At 35.5% G+C, this 25,700-nt stretch overlaps 1 protein-coding gene across 18 annotated transcripts in view; it reads left to right on the forward strand.

The window, feature by feature from the left end:
• Positions 1-25,700, forward strand: part of LCOR (ligand dependent nuclear receptor corepressor) — a 180,466-nt gene that overhangs the window by 2,224 nt on the left and 152,542 nt on the right. The gene's annotated exons all lie outside the window — the stretch shown is intronic.

The raw sequence follows: 25,700 nt of genomic DNA on the forward strand, positions 1-25,700 counted from the left end.
AATAGACATATCTGTTGGGGGGAAGGGTGGAGGGGGTGTGGAGAGGCTCAGTTTGGAAGAATTACAGCACTTGGTTAGCTCAGTCTTTGTGTTTGAGCCTTCTGGCTTGACAGGAGGGTCTGCCCTTTACAATGTCCCACAAGGGATGTTTTTCTATAATAGATTAAAAAGCAAAACTGAAACTTTAAACAAGTGAAAAATAAGGTATCCTTTACTTAGAGAATATAAGACTTTACATTTCTGCAGTGTTTCTTTATGGAAATGTATAATGTGAATTTTGTTAATGATTTAGTCTGTAACATCAAAATTCATATAGGCAACAATGCTGTAAGGTATCTGATATCACTTTGGTTGTCCAAAGGTTAAAAGTACATTTTAAAATTCATGCCTATGTAAATAAGAAAGGCATGAACAGCTTTTTTTTGGTATGATTTGTCTTGTGAACATATGTTAAAAATTCCCCTCCTGCCAATTCAAGCCTATCTCTGCCCTCCAGGAAATACACAGCCTTTTGGCTATCAGTTCTCAGTTTTACTGTGCTGTCTCTGGTTGTTTAATTCTTTCAAACCTGTCATATGTATTTGCTGAAATGTTAAATTGGTTTACGCACTTATGATTTATGTGTCGTTTGTCACCATCATATAAGAAGTATATAGATTTTTGAGAAACACAAAATTGGTGCATTTTCCACGTTGTGGATTAGTATAAGATGTTAAAAATTATTTTGAAGAACATTTAGTTTTGTAGAGTTTCACTTTTGTAAGTGGTTTTGTGTAATAGGGTCTTTTAGTTTTTTAAAAGTTTATGAAATTTGAACACTGTAATCCTAAAGATTTCTTATTGTTGCTTTAGTATAGATGGTTATAATGAGTTGTTTATTTTATTCTAATTCTGTTTGCTTTAAATCCTTCTGCCTCAGGCACCCTGTCCCTCCACTTTTTAAAAAAGTATGTCATTGTTAGCATTAGTGGTCAGTTACTACTGCTTGATAGTGTTTTGTTTTGTTTGATGACTTATAAAATCCCTCTGTAAATATCGCAATTGAATAGCAAAATTAGATTCAATCTGGTGATCAGTTTTCTTAAAGTATACTTTTAACTCCCAAATTTCCACTTTCCAGGTAGAGTTGAGGACGTTTTGGAGTCCAGAGTGCAGAGTGGTATTTTAGTCTTAAACATATATTGATACTAAAATCAATTTCACCGCACATTTTCTCCTATTATATGAAATTTAGTTTTTTGAGAGGAGCATTCTAAGTAAATTAGTTGTATTAAGTTTATATTTAAAAGGGGTGGCAGTGATGATCCTTTTGTAGTCCAAAAGGCAACTGTTCTGTTTACTATCAAATGTAATGATTCCTTTTTTATTTTAATGGGATCAGATCTGAAATAGTTAATCTTCTGATTGTCTTGGCTGGTTATTTTAAATACTTTGGGATTTTTTATTTCCTAAATGAGTTAATTTATAGCACTCTTTGGATTAAAAATGAATTTTTTGGGGGATGTACTCTGGATTGAATCCAGATGCACTTAACCACTGAGCCACATCACCAGTCCCCTCTTTTTTTTTTTTTTTTTTTTTTTTTTTTTTGAGATAGGGTCTTGCTAAATTGTGTAGGGCCTCACTGAGTTGCTGAGGCTGGCTTTGAACTTGCAATCCTCCTACCTCAGCCTTCCTGAGTTTCTAGAATTACAGGAGTGTGCCGCTGCTCCCAGCTAAAAAGGAATTCTTAATCATTTCCAAAATCTAATTTTCCTTTCTACTTCTTTTTGGGGTATGTGGGGAAGACAAGTCAATGTTGGTGGTGGAGGATTAGTTGCTGATTCCAGATTGTTTAGTTGAACTGGAATTAGTGCAGGTTGAATATGAGTATCCCTTATCTGAAGTGCTTGGGGTCAGAAGTGTTTCAGATTTCAGAGTTTTTCAGATTTTTGAATGTTTGAATAGATTTTACTGGTTGAGCATCCTTATTCAGGAAATCAGAAATACTCCAATACTTTTTGAGCATTTTTTATTAGAAATGCTAAGTGGGTTCACACAGTGATTATGATCAAGATGGGTATTTGGTTATGAGGTGATTATTGAGGAATCCTATGGGACTTAATATTACCTACAAGATTCTAGGAAGATCTAGGCTTTCTCTGAACCTATTGCTTGGCTGCTCCTCACCCTTATTCTCAAGCTTTTCCCAGTGTGGGGAAAGTTGTGATTTTAGTTTAGCTTTAGATTGGCTAAGAAAACAATAACAGGGTCAGTCTTTTTGACTTATATAAAGGTATTTCAAATTATTCTGATTCCCTCAAATTTATAACTGGGGCAATTCTAGGAAACATTTGAATGCCAGTTTTTAGCCTTAATGGGGCTACACAGTATGGCCGGAAATTTCTTATGAAGTGAAAATTGGTTATTTGCCGTCTTTGGAAACTTGCCACTTCTGAGCACCTGCCTAATATTTAGCTACTTGAATTAATGTTTTTAGGAATGAAAGGCAGTTTTATAAGTGCTTAGTTCATTTAAGTATTTGTTAAGCATCCATCTTTTACCAGGCATTGTGGGCAAAGATATTGGGGAAATTGCACTAACTTTCAGGAACTTATAGGCCTTAAAGGAAATGTAATGTATTCAGTTATTGTACAAAGCAAAAATGTGCTATATGATAGTACAGGCAAGCGCTGGCATATTGAGAAATGAGAGAAATCTCTTGAGATGATGAAGGCAGGCTTCTTGAGGAAGGTGACAAATTTTTGCTTACTTTTGATGAATATGTTAAAAGAATTCCATTCATGAGAAGTAGCATGAGCAAAAGTGGAAAAGAATAGCAATGAGTGCACAGGGCATGGAGATGCTACAAGTTTGTAAAGTTAGGTTATAAATTTTTCAAATGCAGGTTAAAAAGGGGAGACTTTGTTAGGCAACTTGCAGTTTCTATCACATTGCTTTCTTTTATAATTCCATTGTGGAATTCTACAATGAACAGGTTGTTTTGAAGCCATCTTGACAGGGACAAAATTATCCACAATAGTACTATATTTGAAGTAAGCTCATTTGGAGGTTATTCCCTAGGTACTGTTGCATTTATTCTTTTAGAATTGCTTAAAATCAATGGCATATTCATTCTTTGAATATCCTTAGTCTTGGCAGATTTTCATCCTTATAGGTTGAATTGATTATTTGGAAACAGTCAAAAAGTATCTGCTGAATAGTACGGCAGATAAAGGTATATATTAAATAATGAGATTGGTTTTCTTGCTTGGCTTGCAAACTGGCTCTGAAAGCTCAGCAAATGGGTTTGATGTATTTTGATGTACCTCTGAATCTGTCTTTTGATTCTTACCTTTTTTTAATGTCTATCCATCTGCTGTGTGGGATCTTGAGATGGGAAAAACTACTTTTTGTGGTTTCAAGTTAAAAACTTAATATCACTACTGTACACGGTATCTTTTAATCTATCTGCAGATATTTAAAAATTATTTTTACTATTCCATGCATTTGCATATTGCTTTGGGGATAATTCCATTATAAGATGTCTATATCTTGAATTTTTTCTTATTTTAATTGGGATATAATTCACATACTGTAAAATTCACCTTTTTGAAGTGTGTGATTCAGTGATTTTTTAGTTGTATTGACAAAGTTGTGTATGTATCATGACTAATTCAGAACTTTTCTTACCTAAAGGCAGTCATTTCCCAATACTTTTATGACCCAGCTCTTGATAGCCACTAATCTACTTTGTTTCTGTGGATTTTTCTAGTCTGGTATTTTTTTTTTTTTTTTTTTTTTTTGAGAGAGAGGGAGAGAACTTCTTTTAATATGTATTTTCTAGTTTTCAGTGGACACAACATCTTTATTTTTATGTGGTGCTGAGAATGGAACCCAGTGCCCTGTGCATGGTCACCCATTGAGCCACGTCCCCAGCCTTAGTCTGGTATTTTATGTGAATAAAATCATTATATGGCCCTTAATGTCTGACTTCCTACCCATAGCATACTGTTTTTAAGGTTCATCCAAGATTGTAACAATTATCAGCAGTTTTATTCCCTTTATGACAAAATAATGCTGTGTTGTATGGACATACTATTGTTTGTGTAGCCATTCATTGGTCAGTGAACATTGGTTGTTTCCAGTTTTTGGAGACTCTTCACTATTGACTATTATGATAATGCTTCTATGAACACCTGTGTAAGTTTTTATGTGGGCATTTATTTTTAGTTCTCTGTGTTTATACTTAGGATAATATTGCTGTGTCATATGGTAATTTTATGTTTTAGCTTTTTTTTTTTTTTTTTTTTTGGGCAGTGTTAGGATTAAATTTAGGGCCTCATACATGCCGGGCAACTGCTCAATCACTTAGCTGTATTCCTAGCCATGTTTTTAACTTTTTGAGGGACTGCTAAATCATTTTCCAAAGTGTTGCAGTACTGTAGATTCCTATCAGCATTTTCTGAGGGTCCTAATTTCTGCATGTCCTAACACTTTATATTACCCCTCTTTTTCTTTCTTATTATAGCTACGCAGATGAGTATGAAGTGCTATCTCATTGTGATTTTGACTTGTATTTCCCTAATGACTGGTGATATTAAGCATGTTTGTATTTGTTGGCCATTTGTATATCATCTTTGGGGAAATGTTGTCTGTTCAGATCTCTTGCCAGGTTTTCAGTTGGCTTATTTATATATTTTTATTACTGAGTGGTAAGAATTCTTTGTTTTCGGAATACTAGTCTCTTCATCAGTATATTGTTTTACAAATATTTTTTCTCTTCATACCCCAGTTTGCAAAATATTACAAATCAATATGTAAGCAGATAGACTGTAATGAAAGCTAAACTGCAGTATATCTTGTGAAGGGAATAATGGATATAGTAATGGAGTGATGAGAGTAACATAATTATTCAAGAAAGGATTGTTTAAATATCTGTTCTATGTATTATTAATTAGTTATTTGATAGAGTTGCGTAATAATACAGACACATCTTTCTATCCAAATCTAAATTCCTACCATTGTATGTCACAGATATAGAGTTTAAATATCACAGATAATATAGTGTATACCACATTGTTCAAATCTGTTTTATGCCTGAGTTTTGGATAGTAAATAACAAGGGTTTGCTTGGAGAAGGATACCTTTACATTGCTGTATCACAAACATTTGAATCTATTTCATTTCTGAGTTCAAATAGTAAGAATTCTAGTAGTGAGAAAATTCTACACTGTAACAGTATTTTTAGAAACTAAGTTTATATTTTGCTTACATATTTATTTAGGTGGTTTTGAGGATTGAACCTAGGGCCTTGTGTATGCTAGGCAAGTGCTATACTAACTGAGTTACCTCCCTAAGCCCTTATTTGCATTTCATTAATCCAGAAATCTGGCAAGTCATGCAGTTAATGGCAAATTAACTGTATGATTTTGTTTTCTGCTAACCTATACTGTTTCAAAGGGGTGTTTTGAATTTTGTTTTTATTTTGGTTTCTCTGATTTTTGAATTGGTTAGGTTTGATCTCTCATAGAGTATCTGGTGTAATGATGTCTTAAGGATGAAATTAAGCTTTATGGTGAAGTATGTAGCAAAATCTGTTTGAGAATGATGTCTTAAGGATGAAATTAAGCTTTATGGTGGAGTACGTAGCAAAATCTGTTTGAGAATACAAATCCTTTGCTTAATGGATTATAAAGGGGAAGTTAAGGAAGTTATTCAGTAATGATGGACAGCTTGTAATGATTTTTATCTTTTTATATTCACTTCGTTTTACATTTTTTAAAATATTTTTTAGTTATAGGTGGACACAATGTCTTTATTTTATATTTATGTGGTGCTGAGGATCGAACCCAGTGCCTCACGAATGCTAGGTGAGTGCTCTACCCCTGAGCCACAATCCCAGCCCAAGTTTTACATTTTAAAATCTATTTTTTGTTAAAGAATTACTTTAATATATAAATTAAGCATTTTTTTTCCTGAATTCATTATCATGTAAGCCGATGAAACTACAGGTGTAAAACTGGTATTTGTTTTAAGGCCCTTATTGCAATGATATTATTATATCTCAGAATAATTGAAGGATCTAGTTTTATCTAATATGCATTTTTAAATTGTAAGAGCAAGACAACCTTATGATAAGCTTATTTTTGATAAAATCTGAATCATTTTATCATTATCAATAAATGATTATCACATACATTTTTTTTGGTAGTTAATTTTTTAGAGGTTTGCAGAGAGTAAAAGTATCCTTTACCTCTTCTAAATTTACAATAGAAAGGGAAAGAGAAATTAATATTAAAAGGATCTTTTTGGCAACTTATAAAGACCGTGTCTTAAAATAAAAAGGGTCAGGGATATAAACAATACTAAGAGTACCCCTGGGTTCAGTCCCCAATACTGCAAAATCAGTCAATCTATCAGTAATATTTGTGTGATTATAATGTACAAATTAAAAAAAAAGATTCTGTGTAAGGTTGTATCTTATTTAGTAAAATCTCACTTGTAAAAATGTGATTTTTACCACAAAGAAATGGGTTTCATTTGACAGCAGAATTCATATTAGATTTAAGTAACCAGCTCCACTGGTACATTTGAAATGAGTGGTTTATTAAAAAAGCTTTATTTTATTTATTTATTTTTGTGTTGCTGGGGATTGAATTTAGAGCTTTGTGCATACTAGGAGAGTGCTCTACCACTGAGCTATATTCTTAGCCCACAGGAAGGAATTGTTGACTTTGTTTAAACATGCAATTAGATGATACTTTATTTTTCACATTAAAAAAAAATTCTTCCTAATGTATGGGAATTTGTGGGGTTTTTTTTTTTTTTTTGGATACTTGAGAGTACTTTGTACCACTGAGGTATATCTCCAACCTTTTTTATTTTTATTTTTTAGACAGGTTATTACCAGGTTGCTTCGACCTGTCTAAATTGCTGAGGCTGGCATTGAGTTTGCTGTGCTCCTTCCTTGGCCTCTGGAGTTGCTGGGATTAAGGCATGGGATTAAGGCACCTGTTAGCCACTGGATTTTGTGAACTTTGACCTAGATACTGTCTCTTCTTCCAATTAGTACATATTGTTTTTGAGGTATTTACCTTTATTTCTACCCACTGATTCTTCTATTTTTCTTTTCCCCTTTTTTTCCCACATTTTAAATTTATTGTTTATCAAAACTGGAAGGATGCTAGAACTTTTTCTTAATCATATCAATTAAAGGGAAAGGAATTTAAAAGGAATCTCGTTTTGGAAAAGTTCAGACATAACATGAAAGTAGAAAGAATAGTACTATAAACACCCAGCTACATCGACCAGTGGCTGTTCTTGTTCATCCCCACTGCATTATTTTGAAACAAATCCTAGACACTGTTTAATATTGAATCTCTTTTTGTTTGGTACCATCTCTTTCCAACTTCATATCCCAAGTGGTTTTCAAATTTGAAGAAATACATGAGACATCTAAATATGGTAAAGACACATCTTTGCTTTTGTTCTCTAGTAATGTTTCTAAAGAGCTAGCATAGCTGGGGGTGGTGGTACACACTGTCATCCCAGCTACTTGGGATGTTGAGGCAGAAAGTTGGCAAGTTGGAGGTTACCCTGGGCATTTACTATCTCAAAGTAAAATGAAAAAAGACTGGAGATGTAATTGAGTGGCAAAGTATTTATCCAACATGCTCCAAGCCCTGGGTTTGATCCCCAGTTCCACCAAAAAACCAAAACCCTAGCATATGCTAAGCAATTACTGTGCGCCATGTAAGAGCCCTTTGATGTGAACACCTTATTATAAAGGTGGAGAAACAGGGTTAAAGATTTCATTAATGGTTATTCAGCCAAAAAATTTTAGACCTGGGATTGGAATTCAAAATTCTGTGCTTTTCAAAGCTGTATGCATACTCCCTCTTTTTTTTTTTTTTTTTTTTTGTTTTGGTACTTAGTTATACCCCCAGTCTTTTAAAAGTTTTTTGTTTTGTTTATTTTTGGTACCAGGGATTGAACCCAGGGGAATGTAACTGCTGAGCCACATTCCCAGCCTTTCTTATTTTTTTATTTTGAGGAGGGATCTTGCTAAGTTGCTGAGGCCGACTTTGAACTTGCTGTCCTCCTGCCTTAGCCTCCTGAGCCTTTTTTATTTTTGAGGGGGATCTCACTGAGTTGCCTAGTTGCCCAGAGTTGAACTTGTGATGTTGCCTCAGCCTCTCAGGTTTCTGAGATTACAGGAGTGTGCCACAGCACTCGGCATCCCTTTCTTTTAACATTTCATGTTTGGTGCTGTCAAGTTGCCCTTTGATTTCAGTTACTGGTCGCTTACCTGCTTTATATTACATGAGGAATTCTGGTTTCTCTATCTATAATTTTACCATAAATAATAACATTATTACATTTTCTGTTCTCTGGCCTAGAATGGAATGTTTTACCAGCTTCTCATTTAAAAAAAAATTTTTTGTCAATGGACTTTTATTTTTAATTTTTTTATATTAGTTAATGGTATTCAGAACTACATGGATTTCTGGGCTGAATATTTCTACTGGTTTAATTTTTCTTCATGTATTGCTAGACTACCCATTCTTCCTCATTAGCTGAGGTTCTTTGGCTTAGGCTTAGGAGAGGAAAGAACAGCAAAAGATAGCCAAGTGATACTGTTTGTAGGCCTTCAGTTTGGCAAGTCTTCTGTGTGGACCAGCCTAGTTGACAGAGCACTTTGGAGTTTGTAACAAAGGCAATGAATGTCGTAACAGTGTGCTTAGGTACTTGGCCTTTTCCTCTAGTCATGTCTTTACCAGAAACCTCAAGGGTGAAGGTATTGCAAATGGGATCAAGCAGATTGAGAATAGGATTCAGAATTTCTGGATCTTAGCCAAATGCCTTCTTACTTCTAAACTTCCTAATGGCAATTTACATTTGGTGCATTTGGCAAAAAATATTTTAAAGTATCTGATATAAAGACAAGTTGCTGAGAAGGGTGTATCTGATATAAAGACAAGTTGCTGAGAAGGGTTAGGAAGAGATTTGGGTCTATTTATTTATTTATTTATTGATACTGTGGATTGGTGCTTAATGACTGAGCCACATCCCCAACCCTTTTTAATTTTTTAGATTTTGAGGCAGGGTCTTCCTAAGTTGTTTAGGGCCTCGCTAAGTTGCTGAGGCTGGCTTTAAATTGGGTATTCTTCTGCTTCAGACTCCCAAGCCACTGGGATTACAAGACATTCTGCCACTATGCCTGGCATGAGATTTGGCAAATTTTTGAAAATGATATGTTGTTTTGGGAATTTCGTGGATCACTGATCTTAGATGAGATAATGCCTTATTAGAAGGCACAGGAAAATGTGACAAAGGTGATAGGGAGAAATTCCCATCAAAATTAAATGGGAGAGCCAGGCGTGGTGGCTCACACCTGTAATCCCAGTGATTTAGGATCCTGAGGCAGGAGGATTGCAAGTTCAAAGCCAGTTTCAGTAATTTTGCCATTCCCTAAGCAACTCAGCAAGACACTGTAAATTGAAAAGGGGCCAGGAATAAATAAATAAATTAATAAATGGGAATCTCCTTGCTAAAAAATAAAAAATGAGATATATAAATGTGTTTTCCTATATTGATATGTGGCTTTTAAATTATATGATTAATGAAATAAATACTAATCATATGTGTGAGATTCAAATTGTCTAGTAAGGAAGCTTGGCAAAGTTTAACTTATAAATCACAATAAAATGATAATTTAATCATGCATGGACATTAAGAAGTTCTTAAGTCTTTGGTAACAGTTACTAGAAACAAAAACCTTTCAAATGTTTATTTTTCTGTGAGTGTTTAATGGAACTAATTATCTTTTAAAAATGATCATGTTCAAAACTACTCTTAAGATTTCATCTCACTCCAGTCAGAATGGCAGCTATCAAGAATACAAACAACAATAAGTGATGTCGAGGATGTTGGGGGAAAAAGACACACTCATACATTGCTGGTGGGATGGCAAATTGGTACAGCCAATCTGGAAAGCAGCATGGAAATTCCTTGGAAAATTTGGAATGGAACCACCATTTGACCCAGCTATCTCACTCCTTGGTTTATATCCAAAAGACTTAAAAACATACTGCAGGTATACTGCCACATCAATGTTTATAGCAGCACAATTCACAATAGGTAAATTATGGAACCAACCTGGAGGCCTTTCAGTAGACGAATGGATAGGGAAACTTTGGTATATATACACAGTGGAACATTACTCAGCATTAAAAGAGAATAAAATCATGACATTTGCAGATAAATGGATGAAATTGGAGGATATAATGCTAAGTGAAGCAAGGCAATCCCAAAAAAAACAAAAGCCAAATGGTTTGTTTGAATGGAGGATGCTGACTCATAATGGTGATGTGGGGGAGGGGAGCATGGGAGGAATGGAGGAACTTTAGATAGGGCAAAGGGGAGAGAGGGGAAAGGAGGGGGCCAAGGGGTAGAATGATGGTGGAATGAGTTAGACATTATTTCCCTAAGTATATGCATAAGACGAATGGTGTGAAAATGGTGGTCAGTGTACTAAAATTTTATCTACCTATTGGAAACTTTATGGTTATTTTTGGCAATAATATTTTTTATTGTACTTAATGTTAAATTGTCTAGATCTGGTTTCTCTTTTGGAAAGACAGTACATAAGGATAAAATAACATGAATTTCCAAAAATTTTTTGAGAGTTTTTAAAATTTGACTGTATTAATTTCTTAAAAGAAAAACAGCATTTAGTGATAAAGCTGTTTTCTTTGTGAGACGTGTGTGACCAGGTTTTATGAGTGTGTATACTTCCTATGTATAGCCTTTCATTGTATGTTTATTGAAATAGGTTTATATGAGAACCAGAAGGCCACATAACCGCTGAAAGCAGTTTCAAAAAGACCTATGGCTTAGGTTACAAATATATAATCTTATGTTAAAGATAGCATTCTCTTTGGTCCCTGTCTCCTTAGGCCAGGAACTTCCTCCTAATTTTATATGTGTCCATGCCAGAGACTAGTACATTTTATTGGAGAAACAAAGATAACATGTAAGTGGGGTAAAGCTAAGAGAAACTAGAATTTTTCACATTTGGCGAGAAGACTTAAGGTAGAAATCAACAGGAGCTGTAAATCTATAGGGAACTTAATTTATCTAAGAAAGTAGGCTGCAATAGGTGACGGTATAACCTGAATGAATTGTTTTGGTCAATACTGTTAAAACCGGGGCTGGGATTGTGGCTCCGTGGTAGAGCACTTGCCTCACATGCGTGAGGCACTGGGTTCGATTCTCAGCACCACATATAAATGAATAAAACAAAGGTCCATCAACAACTAAAAAAAATTTTTAAAAAGATTGTTAAAACTATTAAGAAGATGGGCTAGGGTTCTAGCTCAGTGGTAGAGTACTTGCCAAGTATGTGTGAGGCACTGGGTTTGATTCTCAGCACCACACATAAAAATACAAATACATAAACAAATAAATAAAGGTCCAGTGACAATTTTTAAAAATATTTTTTAAAGACTATTAAGATTGAATTATCCATAGGTTTTTATTTTTTGGTACCAGAGATTTAACCCACAGGGGCTTTACCACTGAGTTACATCTCTAGCTCTTTTTTTAAATTTTATTTTGAGACAAGGTTTCACTAAGTTGCTTAGGGACTCCCTAAATTGCTGAGGCTGGCCTCTAATTTGCAATCCTCCTGCCTTAGCCTGCTGAGTTGCTCGGATTATAAGCATGTGACACTACACCTGGCGAGAATTTTATTTATTTATTTTTTCTTTTGGTGCTGGGGATTGAACCCAGGGCCTTGTGCATGCAGGGCAAGCACTCTACCAGCTGAGCTATATTCCAGCAAGATTTTGATTGTTTTAAAAAAGGAGAATGTAAATTAATGGAAAGAATGTTTTAATATGGTTATACTGAAGTATAAAATAAAATATATAAATTAACATTGTGGAATAGATAAGGGAAGATATATTGAGGACCTTTTTTGCAATTTTTTTTCCCTTTTCCTAAGGGTTTGAACTTAATTTTAGAAAAAATGGAAGATTTTTTTTCTTATTTAATGATTAATTTTATTGTTGCCTCTTAGATGTTATTCCATAGATATTATTTTCTAAAACTATATGAAGATGTTTGGGTAAAAATACCTTTAGCTATAAGTAAGCAAGCCAGCCCATATTTTGTCAAGATATTCTTTTAAGAGATGATCCAAGTGAAATCAACTACATTGAGAAATAGGAATACTCTGAGGCCAGTTATAAATAGAAAAGAAGGTAATATAGAGATGATATTTAAAAACAGGAAGACTGTGTTGTTCAATCATGTTGTGGCCAATCTCTGGTTTCCTTGACTCAAGAGCAGAAGGATAGCAGGACACAGTGGAACATGCCTGTAATCCCAGCAACTCAGTTGGGGCTGGAGGATTGCAACGGCCTCAACAATTCACTGAGGCCCTAAGCAATTTAGTGAGACTATCTCAAAATAAAACATCTAGGGATGTTGCTCAGTGATAGGGAGCCCCTGGGTTAAACAAAACAAACAAACAAAAAGCAGAAGTATAAGCGAAGATACTAAGGATACTGTTGGTATTATATTTGGTTGAATTATAAGATAAACAGCATATTTTAAAACTGGATGTTGAAAATATGTTCTTAGATGGCAGCATATATAGGATCTTTGGATATTTGGTCCAAAAATGCTGCGTAGGTTTCTGTCAGGAATGTTCTTTCAAGAATAATTAGCTTTTGCATGATAGAGCTTTTCATTCATCTTTCTTTCCGACTTCATATATCTCTTTTCTTTTTTCTTTTCATCCATGTAAAATAAGTTGTTTTATTTTGGGATCTACATCGAATTAAGAAACTGAGTTTTTCTTTTAAGTGTGTATGTGTATTTTTGAAAATAAATGTATATATGTTTTATTCTGGGGAAACAGACTTCTTCAGAAGCTCATGGAGATCAAAATGACTTTGAAAGTAAAAAACAGTGGTGGTGGGGTTAGGGTTGTAGTTCAGTGGTAGAGCACTTGCCTAGCTTATGTGAGGCACCAGGTTTGAATCTCAGCGTCGCATAAAAATAAATGGTCCATTGACAACTAAAAAAATTTTTAAAAAATTGGTGGTGATAGTTAAAGAGAATAAAGTGAACTAGACAAGATTATGTGATATTCACTATCCAGTCAAGTTTTTTTTTTTTTTTTTAAAGTACCAGGGTTGAACTCTGGGCATTCAACCACTGAGTTACATCCCCAGCCCTATTTTGTATTTTATTTAGAGACATGGTCCACTGAGTTGCTTAGTGCCTCACCTTTTTTGAGGCTGGCTTTGAACTTGCAAGCCTCCTGCCTCAGCCTCCCAAGCCATTGGGATTACATACGTGTACCATTAGGCCCAGCTCAGGTGTTTTTTTAATAGCTAGTTTTGGCTCTCTTTGCACCATTATTTGCATTGCTTCCATAAGAATTTTATTTCGAATATAATTATATTTTGATATAATGGAAACCATTTTGTCTCTTTTGGTCTTTGTTGTCCATGACTTTAAAAAAAAAATTAAGCCGTATAGACTTTCTTATAGGTCAGAATTACTTCTCCATTTCTAACAGTTTAAAAATGTGCTTGGGTAGTACATTTATTTATTAATTTTTTTTTTAAGTTTTAGATGGACATAATATTTTTATTTTCATGTGTCACTGAGGATGAAACCCAGTGCCTCACATGTGCTAGGCCAGTGCTCTACCACTGAGCCACAACCCCAGCTTTGGTAGTACATTTATGATAATAGGAATAAACTTTATTTTGTTAATATTGTTAATATCATAAAAAAGTATACAGTTTTCTCTCTTGATTTTTCCATAAGATGGTATTATTACCACAATAACATTACATGTTAAATAATCACAAGACTTGAGTGACATATAAGTAGAAGTATTTATTGAACTCAGAAGTCTAGGTAGTTCAGCTGATCTGGGCTGGGCTTGCTGGTGTAGTTAGCTGCGTGTTTACTAGTTGGTTCTGTTGATCTTGACTGGAATTGCTCCAGTTGATGTAAGTTCACTTAAGTTTGGGTGATTGGAGCAACTAGGCCCAAATCATACTTCTCAATCTTTAGTAAGATAAGATAGCTTGGGCCTGCTAAAGCATGGTGGAAGTACACAAAACAAACAGAAATAAGGAAGCACTTTTTTAAGCTTCTGCTTGTATGATATCTGCTAATATCTCATTGACTTAAAGCAAGTCTTGCTATTGAGCCCCCAGTCCTAGTGGGAGGGTACTAGGGATGGAGAACTGGGACCATTTACAATTTATTTCAGAAAACATTAGCTTTTGTTTATATTCATAGAAGATATTTGCCAGGTATGTGTTTAGGAACATATTTTGTCATTTACTTTGTATAGTAAACCTGGAAAGAGTATGGTATCCTTTTTATTTACTTAGGAAGGAACCTAGAAGGATTAATAACACACAGATGTGACAGAACTGGTGATTTTGAATCTAGGCTTTTCTGACTTCAGAGTTTAGATTCTTTCACAACTTGTAATCATGTAAATGTTGTTTTTTTAAAATTTTCCTCCAAAGTGTTTCTTATTTGTGGGAAAATTTTTTGTTTTTTATTGTCTTTTACTCTGAATATCTTGTTTTGCTCTCTAAAGATCTTTTTCTCTTGTGGTAGCAGCTTTTTGATGTTCTTTCCAGAGCCATCTTTTCTGCCACCTTTAGTTCCATCATTTACATGAGACAGATGTACTCCTGGGACTGATAGCCATTCATTGAACACAGTGGTTCAGGGACCAGCCCTGAGAATTTGGTTGATGGAGTTCTTAGAAAAGGGATCTCTCTTCTTCAGGCTAGCTAATTGTAAGTGAGAAGTAGCCACCATGTGGGGAGAGCCCGTCTCTGAGGGAAGCTCTGTGCTATTGTATGAGACATGGGGAATGATGGATGGGGAGAGAATTACTCCTGTGCACTTGGATCCAGTGGAGCATGAAGGAAGCTCTTAAAAAAAACTACTTGAGCAAATAACTATGCCTTTTTTGCTCAAGCCCAATGATGTTGAGTTTTATCTCTTGAAATCAAAAGTTTTGACTATTAGTGTTTTGTTTGCTTGTTTGTTTTTTCATGGTACTGGGGACCACTTGAGCTGGCTCTTTTTATTTTTTTTATTTTGAGACAGGGTCTTTTTAGTTCCCAGGCTGGCCTTGGAACTTGTGATCCTCCTGCCTCAGCCTCCTAAGTAGCTGGTATTACTAGCATGTGCCACTGTACTTGGCCTACTGATGTTTTTAGTATTGTGTTTTTCTAGAGAATTTGTACCTCTGTAAAATGAACAAAAATTGAATAGCTTATTTTAGGCAGACAGTGTGAAAAACAAATTCTCTGGCCTTTGGGGAATGGGAAAGGATAGTTCACTTGGAATAGTACTATATCAGAAAGGAGCCTACTTAGGATACAGCATAGGCAAAGGAGTTACTAGATTTAGTAACTAAGGAATACAATCTCACCACTATACTACCAGGCATTCTCTTCCCTTTTTTTTTCTTTTCATTCATTTTTGGTTGGATGGACACAATAATTTTATTTTATGTATTTATTTTTATGTGATGCTGAGGATTGAACCTAAGGCCTCACATATGCTAGGCAAGTACTCCACCACTGAGCTACAACCTCAGCCCATTCTTTTCTTTTTTAGTGAATAATTCAGGTACCTCTGAGTACCAAATGATATTAAAAATATATACACACACATTGCATATGTGGGTGTTCATTTTAATTTTGGTTACTTCTGTCTCAAGACATTTTATTAAACAAAGTACCAGTGAACCAGTGTTCTAACTGTTGATTATGATATCATGTTAACAAACATGATTTAAGTAAATGTAGAGCTTAAATAGAATATTTTTTAAATACAGTAGAATACATGCTTATTTCCAAAGCATCCCCTGTACCTTTTTATTACTGTTGAAGTTTTAAATTCCAGTATGCCATTGTCTCACATTTTATTTATATTTGTTATTACATACATGCAATTTATTTGTTTCTTTTTGTGGTGTTGGGGTTTGAACCCAGGGCCTTACAGTTGCTAAGCAGGCACTCTGCCACTGAGCTACATCCCCAACCTTATTACATGTAATTCAATCTTTATAATAATCTTACCATGAGACTGTTAATTTTGTAAATGGCTAACTAGCTGTGTGGAATGATGCTACTAAAAATTCAGTGTTCAGTGTCAGCTGGGCCTTCAGCACTGGGAATTCTTTTATGTATTTTTGATCAGTCCCTGTAGTTTATCATAGTGGTTCTTTAATTCCCATGAACTTCAGCTTCCTTCTTAGCTGATTATCTTGCCGTCTACCAAAAAATGAAAATTCATGCTGTTGAAAGTGAGTACTCCACAATATTTTCCCTTTTACCCCAGGACTAGTTAGAAAACTTTTTAGTAGAAAAGTACCAGTTCTTGCTAAAGCAGTATTTGAAAGCACTGGCCACTTGAACAAAATCATTGAGATATTTATAAAATTTCAAATACCAGATTCTTCTCTAAATCTTGGCTGGGACATGGAAACCTTATTATTATTATTATTATGAGGTACTGGGGATTAAAAATGTAATCTTCCTTTTTTGTTCATTATATTTGAGCATGGTGGCCCATGCCTGTAATCCTAGCAACTCAAGAGGCTGAGGCAAGAGGATCATACATTCAAAGCCAGTCTTAGCAATTTAGCAAAACCCTAAGCAACCTAGCATCTTCTTGTCTGGGAAAGAAAAGAAAAAAAAAAAAAAAGGCCTGGGGATGTGCTCAGTGATAAGTGTCCTTAGTTTCAATTCTAGTACACACCCACCGTGGGGGGGTGGGGTGAGAGTAGGTGCAGGGGAGAGGAAAAGAGGAAAGACAGTAGCAGGTTTGGTGTTACACTCTGTAATCCCAGAAGCTTGGAAGACTAAAGGTTTGCAGGTTTGAAGCCAGCCTCAGCAACCTAACCACCTCCAAGCAACCTACTGAGACCCTGTCTCAAAATAAAAAGGACTAGGGATGTGGCTCAGTGGTTAAGTGCCCTTGGGTTCAATCCCTGGTACCAAAAGTGGGGTACAGGCATTGAGCTCAGGGGCACTTAACCACTGAGCCACATTCCCAGCCCTATTTTGTATTTTATTTAGAGACAGGGTCTCACTGAGTTGCTTAGAGCCTTACTTTTGCTGATGCTGGCTTTGAACTTATTATTCTCCTGCCTCAGCCTCCCGAGCCATGGGATTACAGGCCTGTACCACCATGCCCAGCATAATAGTCCCGTTTTTCTACAGTTTAACTTTCCACCATTTCAGTTACCCACAAGTAGTAAATAAAAAATTAAAGAAATAACTTGTAAGTTTAAGTTGTACACCTTTTTGAGTAATAATGAAGTCTCCCATTATTCTACTCTGTCCTGCCTGGGACATGAATGATCTCTTTCCGCAGTGTATTCATGCTGTATAAAATATCTGCTCTTTAATCACTTAAGAGGTAGCTTGGTTATCTGACCAGCTGTTACAGAATTGCAATTCTTGTATATAGGTTTAATTCTACCCCTTAATTTCAAGCATCCATTGGCTAAGAGGGGACTGTTATATTTGGAGGTTTCTGAAGTACCAGCAAGTGGAAAAAGGAGAGGGATAGAGATTTTCCAGAGTCCAATTATTAAAGTTGGAGGTGGGCAGCCCCTGAAGAAGTAGGAGGTATTTTTTGCTTTTATTGATTGATTGATTGATTGATTGTCGAGGGTGTTGGAAATCTAACCCAGACCCTTACATGTGGTAGGCAAGCAAGCACTGTTACATCCCCAGGACAAGAACCTTTAGATGGTCTTGTGAGTATGTTGATGCTGCTTTTAGATGTCCAGAGATACTTTCTGTCATGTTATGAATGTGATGTAGTGTGCTAGAGATAGAATCAAATGAATCATAAACAGTGATAGGCATGCATAGTAAAGCATGAGATAATGAATTTCCTTACAGTGGTGATAATTGTGAGAAAGATATTTCAGTATGACTTTGTCCTCACTCTAGCCAATATTTTAGTGATTAGCATGTCAGTGCTTTTGAGGATGATTATGTTGATGTGTCATTGAGGGAAAGCATTTGAAGCCTTTTTAGGTATGTATGCTTAGGTTTTTATAACTGAAAATTTCTTTTATTGTTTATATTTTGCTGCCAGGAACTCATAGATCTATAAAGTAATAAGCATAAATGAATTTGTAATTTTTACATTCTAGAATGTTGAATAGGAGATGACCTAGGGGATAGGAAATGGACATGGACACAGTTACAAACTTCTTTCTTCATTCACTGGCTCTTCCTATCTGTTGCCAAGTTTGAGAAAATAACTGGAAAAAAAAATTGAGGCCTGTTTTTAACCATATGACACTTTGTAGAATTTTGCCTATATGTATCTTTTATAAGTGGCAGAGATCCAACTTAGATTGGTTTAAGTCAGAAAGATTTTGTTGGTGTATGAACTAGGAAGGTCAGAGAGTAAAGCTATGTTCTGACACGATTGTATCCAGGATTTTGGTGTCATCTAGAATGTCTCCTTTCTCCATCTTTAAGCATTTCTTTATTCTTTGGGATTCTTTCTTTGGCAAGTATAATGAATGGTAAGGATGGTCAGTGGCAGTTATAGACTTATTATATCATCCTTAAAGTCCAAAATCCTGGAAAGAGATGTGTCTTATTCTCGATTACAACAGCCAAATTGGAAGGATGGGAGGATTTAATTTATTGGTCCGACTTGGGTCATATGACCTTTTCCAGCCAGTAAAGTGTGATTCTATGATTTTACCAAGGAAAGATATCTGCTTTTGAAAAGGGGCTTAAGATCAGCCAGCTTTTATGGCATGAAGGGGCAAAGAATTAATTCTTAAAGCTGGCCATGAGGGCACATCCCTTAGCTGCTTGGAGGCTAAGGTGGGAGGATTATTTGAGCCCACAAGTTTGAGACCAGCCTGAGGAACATAACAGGAACCTGTTTCAAACAACTTTTTCTTCAAATGGAAATTGAATGCTATTCACTTATGAGAAGTGGGTAAAGGTAAAGCAAAACCCTATAGATATTACATGTAGGAATCTAGGTCTACTTTTTGAAGAAATTAACTGATTTGGACCATGTTATGAGTGGAATTGTATCCCCCCAAAATATGTTGTTCTAACTTCTAGTACCTGTAAATGCAACCCTTTCTGGGTAGAGGGTGCTCATAGATACAATTCATTTAAGTTGAGGTCAAACTAAGTAGGGCAGGCCCTCATCCAACAGTACTTAATAAAGAAGGAAATCTGGACACAAACACAGAAGGAAGAGAGGCAGAGATTAGAGTTGAGTCAGATTGCTATAAGCCAAGGATTACTGGCAATCACTATAAGCTAGAAAGAGGTAAAGGATTCTTCCTTAGATAGAGCCTTGGAAGGGAGCATGGCCCTGCCAGCACCTTGATTACTGCATTCTAGCCTTGAGAATTGGAGGATAATACATTTCTGTTGTTTTTAGCCACAGTTGATTTGAAGCCATGTTCCTAGTTGATGTCATCATTTCTCAATGTTTAACTCCTAAATAGCACAGTTCAGTGTGTTCTGTAAAAATGCTAAATGCCTTCTTTCATGGTGCTCTTTTTGTCTCTCACCTGCCTATTGTGTCTGTTCTTTTTGGCACTTGATTCTTTATGTGTCAGTATTTTGTTTCCTGAAGGTTGGGAAGATTTGTTCTGGAATTTTGGTAGATATATATATATATATATATATACATATATACACACACACATACATACATACACATACATACACACACATACATACACACACACACACACACACACACACACACACACACACATATATTATTTTGGCGCTGGGGATTACAACCCAGGGCCTTGTGTGTGCAAGGCATGCACTCTACCAGCTGAGCTATATCCCCAGCCCTGGTAGTCATATTTTTATATTCTGATCTGAAACCCCCTGTCCCCGAGCAGTTATGTTTCTACAGCTAATAATAGCATTAAATATTGCCTTAGTGTAGTGGTTTATGAACATTATTTTTTAAAAATCTTTATATTTGACATCTTAGAAATTAAAGGAGAATCAGTTAATAAAATACACAGCAGAGATTAAAGGTAATAAGAATGAAAGTGTCAATTAAGAACGGATCAGCAGAGCTGAAGAATAAGTGTAGAAACTAGTGACATAGAGTTCAGTCCTATATTCTGAGAGCCAGGTTGACAAGGAAGTAGATAATGACTCGTAGATACTAATTCAAAATGTTCTTTCTCAAATAAAGATGTACTCACTTATAATGGATTGTCAAACAAGGAAAAACACTTGTTTGTTTTGGGAACAATCTTGGTTTAGATGACTTAGTTTTATTACATTAGTAAAAACATTTAGACTAAATTTATTTTTGAATTTGTTGTAGTATTGGGGATTGAACCTAGGCACTCTACCACTGAGCTACATCCCCAGCTCTTTCATTTATTTTTTAAGGTATTACTAAGTTGCTGAGGCTGGCCTTGACCTCAGCCTCCCAGGTAACTGAGATTATAGATGTGCACTATTAGGCCTGACTGGATTGCATTTTTAATTTATTCTTTGAGTCAATGTTCTGTGAACATTTATACTAGCTATCAGGATCTATGCAGGGATATAGTGTTATGCAGAACAGATTCTGTTGTGGCTTGCATGAATGGGAGAAATATGGATATTAATTACATGAGGAACCAGATGAGAGCTCTAAAAGGAGACATTGTTTCTCTTTCTCTCTCTCTCTCTCTCTCTCTCTCTCCCTCCCCCCCCTGTATGTGTTTGTTTGGGAGGGTGGGGGTTGGTGTAACACATTCAGAATTTCTGAGAAAAAAATTCTAATCTATAGATAGATTAGTTGGAATTTGCTAACCAGGGAAAGGAGGAGGGAAAAGGTAGTGGATAGAAAGGATTTTTTTTTTTTTTCTAGACAGGAGGCTTAACGTGTTTCCAGGGGGGAAAACAAAATAGACCTTGGTTTCTCAAGATTATACGTTATGTAAATTCTGAGTTATATAAATATTTATATTCCTCTCTGACTAGTTGATGCACTTAAACATGCTTTATAAAGGTTCATTTTTTTAAAAAAAATGTAGCATATTTGTTAACTTAAAAAAAACAGAAAAACTGACATAAGATATCGAGGGGGAGCATTGAATGAGTATACTGTTAAAACATTGCAGAAAGAAATGACAGTTATACTTAGGCACTGGATATTTCTATAAATTCATAGATACATATTCATTTGAGAATTATGAAGGTTTTCCTTAGTGGGTACTTTGTTATTCTTACTCTCATTTATTTCAAGATCAAACAGAAGTGATTTTTAAACCTTATTTTAAATTGAGATATAATTAAAAGCACTTCTTAAGTTAGGACAGTTAGCTACACCCTAGTGACTTCTACACATAAATTTTAGAATCACTCTTTTTTCAAAATAGTCTGTTGGAATTTTAGTAAAGATTATACCTTAAGTCTACACTAAGTTTAGTGAGCCTAGGTATCTATCTTAATTATGCTGAGCTTTCTACCATGCTTTTTTTTAAAAAATAAAATAGTTATTGGACTGGGGATGCACAGCTATAGTCCTGGGTGCTCAGGAAGCTGAGGCAGGAGGATCACAAATTTGAGGTCAGCCTGGGCAACATAGTGAGACCCTGACTGACTAAGTAGGAAGGAAGGAGAATAATTTTAGATAACTGTCAGAGAACCAAACAAATTCTAAACATAAGATCAAAATTAAGGTATAATTTTCTATAACTCTGACACAGAACCTAGACTGGCCCATCATATTAGATCAGGTTCTTCTGTGAATATAACCTTCTTTCAAAGCATTGTTTCACTTTGTTCTGTTTTTGAATGCTTGAGATTGAATCCATGGCCTGAACACGATAAATGTACTCTCTACTCAGGAGCTATACCCTCAGGCTCATGTTTTTTAATTATGTGCTTTTGACCATCTTATTGTGTATCTCCATGAAGTATTAAGGCTCTTGTTAGTAGAGACTGATTTCTGTCTTGTTCAACATTATATCATTAGGGTCTGGCATTTAGTGGGTATTCCATTACTGCTTATTGCATAGATGAATTAATTTTTGAGTGAATAGAAATTAGTGTCTCAATTCTTTTTAAGCAGATATTCAGGTGACACTGAACTGTATGCTTCATGAGGACATAGACTTATCTGCACTGTTCATCAGTAAGCCTCAGCTAGTGAATGATGAGGCCCATATTTAAATCTGTGTAGGATCTGACTTCATTGCCTGGGTTCCTAACCATGAGTTTTGACTTCTACCTTAAGAAGGAACAATTAGAAGTGGAAAGAAAACCAAACCTAAATTATAGCCATGATAATAACAAAGTCTTCTCCCAGAATGCACTGACATATTACAACTTTGCCATATCAGAGTAAATTTTTCATATTGTCTACTCACTGACAAAATATGAAAAATGTTCATATATGTTCTAGTTCTTATATATTATTCAGATCCCAAAGACTAATTTCAAGTTTTTTTAATGTTTTGAAAAATAAGTGCTATTTGAAATTGTTATGTCTTCCATAGATATTAAGCCTGGGCTCAAAAACTTATTTCCAGTTTTCTCCTGTTAAGGTAAAATTATTCCCCCCCCCAATCATGTTTTGTGTCCCTTAAAATGAATATCCTATTGCTTTGTCCTCCCTTTCCCTTCTATAGTCTCCTGTAGTTATTCTGTTTTAAAGCCAAAGATGCTCATGAATTTAAGAATTATAGCGGTGAAAAACTGGGCTAGAGATTCACCATAGGGATTGCCAGTGGTTTATCTTGATTTGCCTTCATATTAGAACTACTGTGAATGACTGAAGAATTGGAAGACAAATCTTTGCCACTGATAGTAGTAATTGGTTTCCTTAGGCTGTACTGAGTCTGTGAAGTACATGACATTGAGCAGATGTGGACCTGAACCAAATGAAAAACTGCTGCATTTGCCTTGAGGCAAGTGGTATCACCATGCTTTTCAAACTGAGGCATCATATTCCTGAGCATATGTGCAGGGAAGGTCTTATAAGTTATGGTTTTATGTTTCTTGACTGCCATTTTTGTGCCATAGCTGAGAACTCAAAATACTTTAAAATTTTAATTAAAAAAATTTTTTTTGTTTTGGTACCAGGGATTGAACTCAGGGGCACTCGATCATTGAGCCACATCCCTAGTCCTGTTTTGTATTTTATTTAGAGACATGGTCTCACTGAGTTGCTTAGTCCCTCACTTTTGCTGAGGCTGCCTGTGAACTCGTGATCCTCCCTCCTCAGCCTCCTGAGCTGCTGGGATTACCACCACTCTGCCTGACCAAAACATTTTTAAAGAATCTAAAACAAAATTTTATATATTCAAATGCAAATTTTATTTTATTTCTAGGATCTTTCAAAAAACTTTTTGTGCTTGCACTGAGTTGTTGTACACTGTAGCCCAGAATCATCAGATAGATACATGTGTATCTTACACCTTGCCATCAGAGATATTACAAAAAGACACAAGGTCTGAGATAACATGTCTTTGAATAGGCACTTGGCCAAAGATTTTAACTCCTGTAAAAGTTATTAAAAAAAAAAATAAAAAGTTTGTCAGTTGTGTTCAAGGCATTAAGACATTTGTTCTTCAACGAATGTAAAGGTAGAAATAGTTTTCTATGGAAGAATCACTGTAATGTCGGGTTTTTTAAGTCTCTGAAAAATTTTTTTAAAGGATCAGAATAGAATTTTTTTTTTAAATTTGGACATTTCCTAAGGACATTACTGTAGTATTTGATTCATTATTGAACTATGAACTGATACTATAGGCAGGAAAGAACAGCTTTTAGGACTGTATCTTATAAAACAACAACAAACAAAACAATTTGGTACACTTCCAAAGTCATAATGCCTTCACTCCACAAAGGTCAGGACAGAATCATGGTCTTCAGCTCATCTCCCCATTAAGTTTATTAACTTCTGGTTGAGTCCTACATGGGCCCAAATAGTTCATGCAACATGGAAGTAGACCCTGTACCCCATAAGAAACTTGAGATGAGAACTGCCCCCAAACTAGCCCTGTAGCTTTCCCTCCAGAAGTTGTTCCACAGTCTGTAGCTAACTTACGTGCACCTGTGCTTTCATAGGCAGCTATGTCTTAATAGTCCAAATACCTGGCATTAGGTATGAATTCTGTTGTTAGGGCACATGTGTTTCACACTGTTGCTGCAGTTTCAGTAAAACGTATTGCTGCACCTGTGGAAATTTCAGAGAGGTCTGTCCAGGGTAACCTTAGTATCAGCAGTTTTAGTTTTAGCCTTTGTTACTATGAGATATTTAAAAGAATGTCCAAAGAATTAAAGTGACCTTGAACTGAGTGAGGGTTTTTTGTTTGGTTTTGGATACCAGGGATTGAACTCTGGGGCACTCGACCACTGAGCCACATCCCTAGCCCTATTTTGTATTTTATTTAGAGACTGGGTCTCAGTGAGTTGCTTAGTGCCTCCCTGTTGCTGAGGCTGGCTTTGAACTTGAGATTCACCTGTCTCAGCCTCCCAAGCTTCTGGGATTACAGATGTGTGCCACTATGCCCAGCTTTGAGTGAGGGTTTTTAACAACAGTGGTACAAAGGCATTGATGTTTGTAAATAAAACACACCACTGCCTCTAAAGACAAAACTAAATTAACAAAAAAACATTATTGACAAATTACAGTGATTTGTCAATATCAGTGAATTATCAGTGAATTAATTCAGTGAGTACCAGTGAACTCTTCTTTATACCAGTAATAACCTTGGAATTTCTGAATCACAGGAAAGATGTTCTTTTTGTATAACTGTTTTTTGAATGGGCTGTTATTTTTGGTATTTCAGGTGATATTTTAAAAAAGAGGTTGTTTTTACTAAAACAGTGCATTTTTTTTTTTTAGAGATAGAGATTTTTTTTTAATATTTATTTTTTAGTTTTCGGCGGACACAACATCTTTTGTTTGTATATGGTGCTGAGCATCGGACCCGGGCCTCCCGCATGCCAGGTAAGCACGCTACCGCTTGAGCCACATCCCCAGCCCAAAACAGTGCATTTTTAAAAACCAAGTGCTGTAGGGATAGTATTAGATGAAAGCAGAATCATCCCAAATTCTCTATGCAAAAAATAACTACCATTGTTAACATTCTAAGCAATTCTCAGTATATAGACATAAAAGGATGAGCAGAAGGGTAACAGGTAAAGGGATGGATAGTTAGAAAACTAGAAATTCAAAAGGAGGCCCAGTAGTGTGCACCTGAAATCTCAGCGGCTCAGGAGGCTGAAGCAGGAGGATCGCAAGTTCAAAGCCAGTCTGAGCAACTTAATCAAGGCCCTAAATAACTCAGTGAGTCCCTGTCTCTAAATAAAATACAAAATGGAGCTGGGGCTATGACTCAGTGGTTGAGTGCTCTGAGTTCAATCCCTGGTACTCCCCCTCCCCACCCGCCCAAAAGGAATCACATTATATATGCTATTTTTTTTTTAAATAAACCTTATTTCTGTTTGAATTTAGCCGAAAGGGAAACTGAAGCCATCTCTACCTTGAGATAAAAATCAATTTACAATAAGAAATTCTATAGTCATTTTCTGAAAGCTTTCTCTAAGTTTATGGAGAAAAACTATTTGGGAAAAAACTACGTTATTTTCATTTTTTTAAACTTTTTATTTTATTTTGTT

Source organism: Spermophilus citellus (assembly GCF_964194105.1).
Source record: "Spermophilus citellus genome assembly, chromosome: 15".
NCBI classification, from domain to species: domain Eukaryota; kingdom Metazoa; phylum Chordata; class Mammalia; order Rodentia; family Sciuridae; genus Spermophilus; species Spermophilus citellus.